At 43.6% G+C, this 11,882-nt stretch overlaps 1 pseudogene; it reads right to left on the bottom strand.

Moving 5' to 3' along the window:
- Positions 1-4,615: 4,615 nt before the first annotated feature.
- The window catches only part of LOC119350339, an 8,834-nt pseudogene continuing 1,567 nt past the window's right edge, over positions 4,616-11,882 (bottom strand).

Raw genomic sequence — 11,882 nt, 5'->3', positions numbered from 1 at the left:
ATTCTATTTCTTTTCAGTTTTCTTTTATTTTTGTTTTATAAAATATAAAAGTTGTATCTTAAATAGTAACACTAATTATACCTCTGCCACAAAAAGGTTTAACCCCCAAATAATATAGTTTAGTATTTTATAAAATACCAACACACTTATTTATTTGTTTTACTGACAGTTTTAATTAATTGAATGCATTTAGACATTTTATAAAAATGTGGTTCCTCCACCAACATTACTTATGAATTATTTGTTACATTTAGAACATTTTAGTTTTGACTTTTGAAAACTTTAACTGTTTGAATTTATTTTGAATTTGAATTTGAATCGGTTTCGAACCAATGTGAGTTTAGCAACAGTAATCGTGGTGACGTGGCATCATTAGCAAAGGTTTACTGTAGCTTGATTATCCGGGCGTCACAGGGTGGTTGCTACTTGTGAGCTGTGTTGGAATTTTCCTGAATAGGAGAGGATGATGCAGTACAATAGAGATAAGTATTTTTTTCAGTTAAGAACCAAGGTTATCAATCCAGTAGGAGAACCACACAGGACCCCGTGAACAACACCTGCATAGTTATGACGATATTCAAGGCAATGATCATGTGTGCATCACGTCTAAGACAAGTACACCGACTCCTGCGTGTATCTACTACTATTACTCCACCAAACGACTGATATCCAGCCTGCATCTCCATCAAGGTTGTCCGCCCCACAACCACACCATGCCATAATCGGCCCATGCCCGCGTTTCGAATGAGCTTGTTGCTGGCGTTCGCAGTTCCACCGGCGGGAGAGAAGCTACGACCGTCAACCCCAACAACTTCTGGCAGGCGCTGCATTTCTGCAGGGCGCCCGCTGATACGTCCATTTTGCATCATGCTTTTATATTGATATTTATTGCATTATGAGTTGTTACACATTATAGCACAATACTTATGCCTTTTCTCTCTTATTTTACAAGGTTTACATGAAGAGGGAGAATGCCGGCAGCTGGAATTCTGGGCAGGAAAATGAGCAAATATTAGAGACATATTCTGCACAACTCCAAAAGTCCTGAAACTATACAGAGAATCATTTTGAAATTAATAAAAAATATTGGGCAAAGAAAGCACTAGAGGGGACCCATCAGGCAACCATAAGGGTGGGGGCGCGCCCTACCCCCCTGGGCGCGCCCCCTGCCTTGTCGTTCACCTGTCAGGCCCCCGGTGCCCATCTTTTGCTATATGAAGGGTTTTTACTTGGAAAAAATCATAAGGAAGCTTTTGGACGAAGAGCCGCCGTCTCGAGGCGGAACTTGGGCAGAAACAATCTAGGGCTTCGGCGGAGCTGTATAGTCGGGGAAACTTCCATCCGGGAGGAGGAAATCGAAGCCATCGTCGTCATCAACGATCCTCTCATCGAGAGGGGGTCAATCTCCATCAATATCTTCACCAGCACCATCTCCTCTCAAATACTAGTTTATCTCTTGTATCCGATATTAGTCTCAAAACCTCATAGGTACATGTGGGTTGCTAGTAGTGTTGATTACTCCTTGTAGTTGATGCTAGTTGGTTTATTCGGTGGAAGATCATATGTTCAGATCCTTAATGATAATTAATACACTCCTCTGATTATGAACATGAATATGCTTTGTGAGTAGTTACGTTTGTTCCTGAGGACATGAGAGAAGTCTTGTTATAATTAATCATGTGAATTTGGTATTCGTTCGATATTTTGATGAGATGTATGTTGTATTTCCTCTAGTGGTGTTATGTGAACGTCGACTACATGACATTTCACCATGATTTGGGCCTAGGGGGAGGCATTGGGAAGTAATAAGTAGATGATGGGTTACTAGAGTGATAGAAGCTTAAACCCTAGTTTACGTGTTGCTTCGTAAGGGGCTGATTTGGATCCATATGTTTCATGCTATGGTTAGATTTATCTTAATTCCTCTTTCGTAGTTGTGGATGCTTGCGAGAGGGGTTAATCATAAGTGGGAGGCTTGTCCAAAGAAGGGCAGCACACAAACACCGGTCCACCCACATATCAAATTATCAAAGTAACGAAGGGGAATCATATGAGCATGATGAAAACTAGTTTGACAGTAATTCCCATGTGTCCCCGGAAGCGCTTTGCATTATATAAGAGTTCGTCCAGGCTTGTCCTTTGCTACAAAAAGGATTGGGCCACCTTGCTACACCTCAGTTACTCTTGTCACTTGTTACCCGTTACGAATTATCTTATCACAAAACTATCTGTTACCGATAATTTCAGTGCTTGCAGAGAATACCTTGCTGAAAACTGCTCGTCATTTCCTTCCGCTCCTCGTTGGGTTCAACACTCTTACTTATAGAAAGGACTATGATAGATCCCCTATACTTGTGGGTCATCACCCACCCACCAACACCAACCTTGCTTCGCTTCCTTTCAGGGCGTGCATTCGGTTTATTCAGTTTGTTTCGGTTCGGTTTATACGGTTTTTGGTTTATACGGTTTTTATACTTCGGTTTATACGGTTTTATACATAGATACGGTTCGGTTTCGGTAATAACCATTTAATTTCGGTTCGGTTTCGGTAATAACCAAAATAACCAAAGTTGACGCGAACTTGTAAACAACAAATAATTTTTTGGTCACATGTTTCGGTGCAGTAGGTTAGATTTTCTTGTGAAAATTGTGTACGTACATTGGGTTATTACTACATGACAGACATGATTTAGTCATAGGAATTAGATGGCAAAAGATATGAGAGGTTAGGCAGGTTTCAGAGGTCCACATGATTTCTTCTTAACATTTTTTAGATTAAACGGCAGCAGATATGATTGATTAGATGAGGGATGAAGAAAAAAAGGAAAGAGAGAAAAGCCTACGTATCTCCAACGGCCACGAGGCTACGAGTGTACAACCCACGCCGATCCTCCCGAGTACCGACAAAACCGATCGGCTTCTTGGACGTGGATCGCTCGACAAAGCGGCCCTATGGGCTGGATACTTTGAGCCCTATTGTTGCACTTAAAAGCAAACTTTGGTTCTTTCGGTTTAACCGAACGGTTTTCGATTTAAAACCATAAAAACCGAATGTTAAATGGTTTGTAGAATTGAAAACTGAAACTGAAACCGCAACCTGAAAAAACCGAATTTTTGGTTTGGTTTTGTTTTTTCGGTTTGGTTCTTGGTTTTCGGTTCGGCATATGACCCATACTTTGAGTGCACAGAGGTTGCCAAAGCTTGGCTTCTCTTCTTATTAGAAATGCATTGCACGCTATTCGCATGCTTGCATATGAAATTCCTGGTGATCTTGTGGATGAGTATGTGTGTATGAGTGAGTCCACATGTCTTCTCTCAATCTATAGTTTCTACAAGGCAGTGTTCGGGCCTAAGTACCTGAGAGAGCCAACTGTCGCTGATACAGAGAGGTTGTTGGCGATCAATGCATATAGGGGCTTTCCGGGCATGCTTAATAGTATACATTGTATGCACTGGAAGTGGAAGAACTGTCCATTTGCTTGGCAGGGGCAGTACAAGGGTCATTGAAAGGTGCCACTGTCATACTTGAAGCGGTGGTTTCACAAGATCTGTGGATATGGCATTCTTTCTTTGGCATGGTTGGTTCTCACAATGATACCAATGTTCTTCAGCATTCTCCAGTGTTTGCAAGGCTTGCATAAGGTCACTGACCACCATTACAACAAGGGATATTACCATACCCAATCCGCAAGGAGAGAAGAGACAGATGTTTTTCCAAATGCAGGAGAGTTCTAGGAAGGATGTGGAGTGTGCTTTAGTCTCGATGGAGTATCGTTCGAACCCTTGCATTGACATGGAGCACTCAGAAGCTTTAAAAGTTATGACTGCTTGTGTGATCATGCACAACATGATCGTGAAGGATGAGCGTGGTGATAGCATCTACGACCAAGAGTTTGATTTCCAGGGTGAAAATGTCGAGACTGAGCAACCACCTCCTGCAACCTTTGAACATTTTGTCCATTTTCATCGTGACATGCGTGATTGGCATACTCATGTCCAGCTCACATTAGTAACCAATAGATCTATGGGTTTAATTTCCTTTCATGCAAACAAATTTCGATTAGGTTGTAAGACTATTTGATATTGTCTTTTTTATTGGATTGTAAGACTATTTCGGGTGTGAAACTATTTGCTATATTTGATTTGAACTATGCTTGTTGATCTTGAACGGACGAGATGCGGCACAAATGCGGTCATGTGTTGAGCGCAAGGCTGACGCATCCATAAATTCGGGCGGACGCGGCCTCATTGCCATCCCAAACGGACGTCCTCATTGCCATCCCAAACAGACGTCCATTTGCAGTCGTGCGATGGAGTTGGCCTTATGTTGGTCTAGTCAACATGTACGGTTAATTTGAAAGTATATTAAGTGCATGCGGATATTAAATAAAATATTATTTACATGTTATTATGTGATTAGCACTATATTTGGCATGAAATTAACTGCACGCTAAATGTGTTGAGCGCTCGACATTGAAGCAGTCTAGATCGTTGGATTGACATGATTTGATGGCCAAGATTAACTGGATCTGCTTCTTTGGGTCTTTTTATATTGGTATAGAAAATATAGATATAGATAGGAGAGAGTACCATATTTTATGCTAGACGAATGCCCTGTCTGGTGGAACTTAAACTGACGAGCACTGAGACGCCACTTTTTATTCGGCTGTAGAAATTGACATATACTACAAACAATAATCCCCTTCCCTGAAGGCTGAGGAACGAATGAAAGGAATAGAACACCTAAATTAGATACAAAGGAAAAAGAGAAATATCAACAAAGGAGTAATTATACAAAGACTTGCAAAAGCAAGAAGTATGAGCATTGGACTGCATAAATGACATGAATCAGCCAGATGGTCTCTGATAGATATGTTTTGTTCTTGGGTCCACAATCATGCCTCTACCACCATTCACCTCCAAATCATGCCTGTAGGATTAAGCTCATAAGTACACAATCTCTTCTAGTTCTCTGCAAACGTCCTAAAAGCTGGAAGGATTTGGGTAAGGCTACTTGCTGAAATACAAAATCTGGGATAGTTAATTGTTCGCGTGGTACATATCTGAACAATTGCACCAGCCTGTCAACATACACAACTTTTTTCCATACCTAATAAAAAAAGAGGATGACAAACCTTAAGCAACACCTTATAAGATTAAAAAGGAATATCAGTATGGTGTGAACTGGGAGGTACCTCTCCATCAATCAAAAGCTGCATCCCCAGAATAGCTGTTCTCAACCCCAATGTTGGATGGAGTATATAAATCCCCTAATAGAGTGAAAATTGTCAGAAGACCTAACTTATTAAGAGATAAATATGTTACATAGTGAGCACAACGAAGATACCGACATGAAGGTTTCGCTGATGTTTCCGGCCTAGTATTTGTTGTATCCTTTTCATGAATCCTAAATCTGGTTGCCTGGAAATGGATTAAGAAAACTCCTTACATCACAGCACAGATGGGTTAAGAGTAACAACGAATATCGAATTTTAAGCAGTCTACGGCGAATGTTTAACAGCAGAAATGGTCTACTTGACCCCCACTAGTTTGTAGCTGTGATAACATAACACCATGAGGTTATAAACCAGATAAATAAACAGCCCATTAACCTTTGGAATAGGTCAGGTTGTCCCGGCTCCAAACCTCAGAGGATCAAGTAGACATTTCTTTGTATCAAACACTTACGGTTGTAATGATGCTGCCGAGTGGAGATAGACAATAGTATATGGCTTCTGAATCAAAGGTTCAAACTCCTGCAAAGAGAAAGGATGTTACTTTTAATTGAAGCTAATTCACCTTTAATGCCTTATTTTGGTTCTCTTTTCTATGGTTGACAGAATAAAAGGCATAATAATAAAATAAAAATCATGAATTATGTACTAGTAGAAAGCAACATAAAATCTTAGGAGGCATATACATAACTTCTGCAATATAATACTCCCTCCGTTCCAAAATAGACGACTCAACTTTATACTACCTTTAGTATAAAGTTAGTATAAAGTTGAGTCATCTATTTTGGAACGGAGGTACTAAAATAAAAATCATGAATTATGTACTAGTAGAAAGCAACATAAAATCTTAGGAGGCATATACATAACTTCTGCAATATAATACTCCCTCCGTTCCAAAATAGATGACTCAACTTTATACTACCTTTAGTATAAAGTTGAGTCATCTATTTTGGAACGGAGGGAGTACCTCCGTAGCAAAATATAAGACGTTTTGGTAGGCTATTTGGTACAGAGGTAATATTAAACAAGTACTTCCTGTAAATCCATCCAAACATTCTTGGTGCCTTTTCTGTATATTTTCTTGTTTTCAGATATATTTTTGCAGAATCATCTCACACTTTCATAAATTCGTTATACCAAATTACCAAGACTTTAAAATAACAGAATTACTTGGATTGATTGCCTTCATGTAAGTTTGAAATTTTAAACCAGATATTTTGGAGCATCATTCTTGTGTGCTTGCTGCCAATGCAAATGTATAACAAGATATGAAAAGCATAAAATACACTAGAAACTATATATTACATTTAAGAAATACAGAGAGCACAGCAAACCCTATACGTTGGCTAAGCCGATCTAACTTCCTAGCCCTATCTCCACAAACAATATCAGTCAAGTATCTGCAAACAACAGCAGTCCAGGACTTGACATATGCAAGAAGATAATTTGGCATTCGTACATGACACAATACATGAACTGTGGCTGCAGAGGTTCTGTTAGGCAGCATTTATTTCAATTGTATGATTACCTTCACTACATGTAGAACAAACCGTTCAAGATCCAGGCAGTGAAGAAGAAAGTGCGCACCAACAACAACCATAACTGGGCGCCCTTCACTATCAACTCCGCCACGGTAACTGCAATTGTAGAGAGCATCAGACTGCAGGCAACAAAAACAGTCTGAAGAAAAAGTAATCATATGCACACTGTAAGAAGTAAAATAACCCCTTGTTATAACGTCAGTTGCGTACATTATTTTCATCTCAGCAACCTCTGAAAGATTAAGGGAATTTGCTTTCGCAAGGTATCGTGAATGAAGTGAATATTCCTCGGCAGCAGACAATGGAGGGAAACCTATATCACCATATCCAAGCAACCTAGCATAATTAAATCCCTTTTGAGCTTGAGAAGATTTTTCCCACTGCTCCTTGCGCCGCAGATCCGGGTCTTTAATTAATGACATAAATGAAGGGTCCAAATACGAATCCAGTTTGAATGTACTCCTGCTGAATAAATCAGGTAAAATTAATTTAACAGTACTGTGCTTAGACAATGTCCTTTTGAAGATAGGCTATAATATGTAATCCAAGGGGAAAAAAGGCGCTTGCATAAATTGTGCGTCTTGCCCCATGCCTAGCACCTGGCTCGCTTAGGGATTGCCTGCGCGCATAGGCATTCCATACGGACAATGTAATCAATAAAATAGACATTGTAGTGATCTTTATGATAACCAATAAAATAGATACTGCAGATAATAAAGTAAGAAGGTAAATAATCCAGAACTGACTAATTCAAGGTGGAAAAAATCCAGTACGGGAAAAAAGAGCAATGTCTCATCCATATGAAGGACTACACTAAAGATAGTTTTTCAATCAAAAAAAGAGGCAAGTCATTCTGCACAAAGATGAATAGGTCAATTTTAAGCTGTTTGGCTAAGACCAACAATGATGCATAATGCCCTAAGTTATGAATCAGCATCAGCACATAGCTAGCATTCAGATCTACCAGTGATTGAAGAGTTTAGGAAGATGTTAAACTTCTAACATTCACCTTGATGCCAATCCAGACTCAAGAGGAAGATCAAGAGCAGCAGCTGTAGCCACTGTTCTATCTGCTGCACCAGCAGGCAATGGTCTTATTCTTATTTTCCTTTCATCTATTACAGTTTCACCATTCTCATCCCCGACATCAGCTGGAAGTTTTGATACCGCAGTCTCTTCCTCTTGCTTGTCCCGAGGGAAATATAGCGGAAGCAATCTACATAATGCTTACCATTAGCAAATGCAAGAATAAATAAACAAATTTTGGGCTTCAGCAAGTACCTTTTGTATATCTCTGTATCAGATGATGATGTAATACAAAAAATAACACCAGCTATCTTGCCTTTCTGTTTCTCCAGAAAACATCTAACAGTCCCTGAAGAGTAAAGTGAGTTTGTGCAGAATAAACCAAAAGATACAAAATATTTGCAGAGTGACTATGGTACAATCATTTCTTTGTGCAATTCACAAATAAGTTCTTTCACTTTCTGCCACTCATCACTTCACCTCCACGCGGAAAAAAGAAGTGGGAACAATATATAAAGTGGAAATCGGTTGAAAACTTCTTTCTAGTACGGAGTATAAAATATTTCTTGCATAATACTCCCTCCGTTCCATAATACTTGTTGTGCCACGACAAGTGTTATGGAATGGAACAGACGGAGTAACAAATATAAGTAATAAATATCAGAAGTAAAAGAGAGAACAGAATGAAAGAACTCACTTATTGCCACATGGGCAGCTGGTTCACGAGGATAGTTTTTAGCTTCCGTGTATATGCAACCCATTGCGATGCTAAGAAAATGAAATGAATAAGTAACAAGATGTGCCAATTTCAGATTGCATAGCTTAAAACACCTCAGATCACTTGTTAAGTGAGAAAAAATAACAACATCTAACGATGAAATTTTTCCATTTTGGCCCACATATGCGGCAAGTACCTTTCAAGGCCGTTCTCAATGAGTAGTTCCAAACATGACCGGTAGCAATGACTAAGTGCATTTTCCGCAGCTGTGTGATACTTGACAGCATATTTGGGTCCCACTGTATGGATGACCTTCCTGCATAATCAATTGACATATACATTTCAGTATAAGAAACAATACATACATTTGTCAATCAGTAATGATGAAATGAATCGGGATGATTTTCCAAGTATCAAACAAGAATACTCAAATTAGTAACACCTTTCCCATAAATTGCATATTTCTCATAACTAGGATTCGTTCCAAACTCCATAGTAGATTTCAACTTTTCGGGTTATCAGAGTTCAACAACAACGCTTATCATAAAAACTTCGTCGTATAAAGCTGATGACTGACGATCGATGAACTCCAATATAAAGATACCACCTACGAGCATCTACCAAAGCAACTCGTAAATGTGACCCCCTATACATCTGCGGAGGAGCCCAGACACGTCCGCGGACAATGCCCGGTCACCCCTCAAATGTTCGCATCCACAGCCGTGCCCCTAATTCCGAAATCCTCAATTCCATACAATCCTCATGCAACATTAAAAACAGCATATTTAGTTCATCTATACCAACACACATAACATAGGGGATTTCTCATACATGCCATCGAACTACCAAAAATTGGCATGTTCTACTAGCTATGAAATATGACTGGACTCGGGCTCCCTAACCCTAGCCGCCGCCGGGGCCTAGCCCATCCTCCTCCCCTCCTCCCGCCGCCGCCGGAGGACGCCGCCGGCTTGCGCCCGGAGGCCGACGGCGGTGGCGGGGGCTCTTCCTCCCTCCCGCGTCTCAGGAGTGGCGGGACCCCAACATGCGTGGAGGTGCGGCCGATCTAGAAGCGACGGCGTTGGCTTCAACGGCGGCGGCGGTCGGCCCTGCCTCAAGCCACGGGCGGCTGCTGCGGCAGCTGGCCTGGATCGGGCGGCAGCGCGATGCGGTCTTCGGCGGCATGTCATCTGGCTTTAGATCGGCGGCGGCGTCGAGGGCCTAGTGGACTACTTGGCGGCACCCATGGCAGATCTGTTCTGGCCGGTGTAGCCAGTGGTGGTGGTCATCTTCTTCGTCGGCGGTGGCCGGCCAGAAGCTTGGTGATCGGATCTCGAGATCCATCATCTAGTCCCGGCTGCGAGTTGGGGAGACATGGTTGCCGGTGAAAACCGAGCCGACGGCAGGCGATGGCGGCGTTCTACGCCGTTACCTTGATGAAGGCATCGTTGTGTAACTACTGTCGACCCACTCGTGCTGCTCCAGGGGAAACCCTAGGATCTGGTGTTCCAGATCGGACGATGGCGGCACTGCGGTGTCGTTTCTCTCTTGGGAGCATCGTTTTTGGAGCAGCGCTGGAAGTCAGAGGCAGGAGGTGGAGCGGCTTCGTCTTGCACGGAGCTTCGATGGAGATGTCAAGTCATGCCTGACCGACAGGTGCTACGCTTGGTCATGCCTGGTCGGCAGGTGCTACGCACGACAGATCCTCCAAGGACTTCAAGCTGTGTCTGCTGGTGATACTTGGCAGCATGGCGCTGAGGTGTATCAGTGGCGACCGCGACGTGTTCAGCTGTTTGCGCGCAGGGAGGAGGTGCCGTTGGGCACCGTGGTGGCGTCGACGATAGCTGGACCGAGCAAGGTTGATGCATCGGTACAGTTCTGAAGATGGAGCGGTGGCAGTTGGCGGCGGCGGCCTCTGAGAGCACGCCGGACCAGTGTGTGCCCCAGACCCGGCAAGTGGCTAGGTTGGGGTCTCAGGTCTTAGATGTTAGGCTTGGCTGCGATGTCTGTTTGGTATTAGGCCCAGGCTATCTGCGCCCCTTCATCAACTGGATAGGTGTAGCGACAGTTTGTTGCTTAGACGGCGGCTTTAGTCTTACTGTTGTATTGATTTTGTAAGGTCTTGTGAGAATAATTAATAAAGTGGTCGTATGCATCGCCCAGATGCAGAGGCCGGGGGTCATCCTCCTTTTCTAAAAAAAAGCTATGAAATATGACTATGGGGAAGTTCACCCACAACCACCCTTGCCCTTGCCATCTTCGTCACGGAAGCAACGGTCGAAGAAGCAATACGGGAGCCGGATCCGCTCATTGTCGGGGCTTCGGATGCGTCACCGGCCTCTTCCTCTTTGGGGGGCAGTCCGGCGAGGGCACGGACTACCCAGGTTTGCTCCAGTGCGAGGGCACGCGCCGTCCAGGCTTGTCGCTTTGCCAGGATGCGGGCACAAAGGGCGGTGCCCTCCGCACTGTTGTCCTCCATGGCATGCGACTCAGCCTTCGCGGTGCGTGGCGCAACTTCTCCCTCGCACAGCGGGCACGCCGCTACTCGACGCACCCATGGTCGTGACGTCCGGCGGCATTGACCTCGTACTCGGAGCCCGACGTCGTAGGGATGAGGCTCCACCGAAGGGGTTGCGCTGCAAGCCCGGGGCCGTCCAGCCACTGCTCGCCGCCTCCGATTCCCCTGCGGTCACGCACCTTGAGCCGCCGGACCCAAGCCCACTTGTGCTCCACGGACGCAATGGATTCCCGCCAAAGCGATTCTGACGACGAAGCTCGGGTTTCCTCCCCGAACCGACGGGCTGGACGGCTAACTCCTCGTCTCGGCATGGGGCGAGGTCCCAGTCAATGGATCCAGAGTTGCCGGACTCGGAAATGCTAGCATGGAGAAGGCCAGAGAGGAGCTAGGGTGCGGAGCGGAGTGGACTGGAAGTGGCTAGGGTTTGGTCCGAAGTGGCAGGCAAGTCTGGGCCCCCCATACCCGCCCACATATGGGCTGGGTTTGTGTGTGTGTTGGGGGGAGCGGGGGGGGGGATTAATCTGGTAGATCAGAATCAATTTCTTTGACTTTACCATAAGGACTAGCAGACAACAGGTCATATCGTGAAACGAAAAACTACGCAGATGTTGTAACTAAGTAACTTCATGCTTCAACAGAATTTCCAGATCCGTGCACAGGACATATGTTCCATTTTTCTACTAAAAAAGGGAAATACATTCATTTTCCACGTGAAAAACTGAAACGGAGGCACTAAATGCCTACCTCGCAGGAAGATCGTATGCATTGGTCATCTTTGCCATCCCAGTTCGGCACCCTCCCTGCTAAAAGTCAAGCAGTAAAAACATGTCACTTCACAATCTCCA

Source organism: Triticum dicoccoides, chromosome 1B, assembly GCF_002162155.2.
Source record: "Triticum dicoccoides isolate Atlit2015 ecotype Zavitan chromosome 1B, WEW_v2.0, whole genome shotgun sequence".
NCBI lineage: Eukaryota > Viridiplantae > Streptophyta > Magnoliopsida > Poales > Poaceae > Triticum > Triticum dicoccoides.
This window is presented reverse-complemented; position numbering and strand designations above follow the sequence as displayed.